Source organism: Myotis davidii, unplaced genomic scaffold (genome assembly GCF_000327345.1).
Source record: "Myotis davidii unplaced genomic scaffold, ASM32734v1 scaffold104, whole genome shotgun sequence".
In the NCBI taxonomy this organism is placed as follows: Eukaryota; Metazoa; Chordata; class Mammalia; order Chiroptera; family Vespertilionidae; genus Myotis; species Myotis davidii.
In genome coordinates, this window is record NW_006296625.1 from 3,201,690 (window position 1) to 3,203,127 (window position 1,438).

At 40.1% G+C, this 1,438-nt stretch overlaps 1 protein-coding gene and 1 pseudogene across 1 annotated transcript in view; one reads left to right on the top strand and one right to left on the bottom strand.

Annotated features, from left to right (window-relative positions):
- Positions 1-1,438, bottom strand: part of LOC102752879 — a 46,766-nt pseudogene that overhangs the window by 43,084 nt on the left and 2,244 nt on the right.
- The window catches only part of SENP6 (SUMO1/sentrin specific peptidase 6), a 108,042-nt gene that overhangs the window by 10,355 nt on the left and 96,249 nt on the right, over positions 1-1,438 (top strand). The gene's annotated exons all lie outside the window — the stretch shown is intronic.

Genomic DNA, 1,438 nt, shown 5'->3' on the forward strand with positions numbered 1-1,438 from the left:
GGCAAACCAAAGCTCACAGACTATATCCAACCTGTAATCTATGGTCTATGAACTGAAACAGTTTTTACAGTTTTTGAATGGTTAAATCAAAAGAGTACTATTTCATGACACTATTTCACTATTCCCTGACTGGGAATCGAACCAGTGACCTTTTGGTGCATGGGATGATGTTCAACCAACTGAGCCACACCAGCAGGGCTAGTTGAAACAATTCTTTGTGGGGGTTTTATTTGTCATTCAGGAGGTTATTAAATTGTTTATTGATTACACATGATAATGGGTGATCACAAACCTCATACCCATGTATAATTTTACCTGGTACTGTAATTCAATTTTGATATACTGTATAGTCTGTGCCAACAATCATTAATAACCAAATAAACTATATGACTCTCCTTGGGTGACCTTTTTAATAGTGAATTCCAGATTACAGTACAATAACTTGTCAATTCAACTGCACCAAAGTTTCTGAAGACAATGCTCTGTGCCCAAGCAGGTTGTAAATAAATTTCAAATGGAACCCAGCATCACCCTGAAGGAATTCTAACTTCACACTGTTGGGGTAATTTACAAAGATGCTTCAGAGCAGACTAACTTTACACAGCACATTTTATTTTATTTTTTTATTGACTAAGTTATTACATATGTGTCCTTATCCCCACATTACCCCCTATTCCCCCCCCCCCCACACTCATGCCCTCACCCCGCTGTTGTCTATGTCTATTGATTAGGCCTATATGCTTGCATATAATTTTTTTGGTTGATCTCTCCCTCTTACCCCCACCCTCCCCTACCTTCCCTCTGAAGTTTGAGCACATTTTTTTTATAGACACATTTATTCAGCGTCATGATCAGACTATTACATTTAGCAATCAACAGCATGGGTGCAAAAAAATTTATATTAAAATTTTTTGTTGGAATGCTTTACACTCTTTTTTTAGTCACACCCGAGGATATTTTTCCATTGATTTTTAGAGTGGAAGGGAGGGGAAGAGACAGAGAGATAGAAACATCGGTGTTAGAGAGACACATTAATTTGGTTGCCTCCAGCAAGCACTGTGACCAGCGCCAGGGATGAGCATGTAACAGAGGTACGCGCCCTTGACCAGAATCGATCCTGGGGTCTTTCAGTCCGCAGGCCGACTCTATCCACTGAGCCAAACTGGCGAGGACTGCTTTACACTTTCTACAGAACAGAAATTAAAATAACCTGTTATACAATTAGTCACAAATACAGTCCTCTAGTTTTTTTGCCCATTCACATGAGTATTGTCTAACACATGTCTTCTTTATAGCAGCTAGGCCCTATCACCACTGTGCCTGGTTTAGTTCACAAATCTGTTGTAATCTGTACCTTCCCTGTCACTTCTCTGGCTCTCCTCTCCTGCTAAGCTTTGTTTCCTGGCAGCAATTAAAACCTTCTGCCACTGCCATCGCC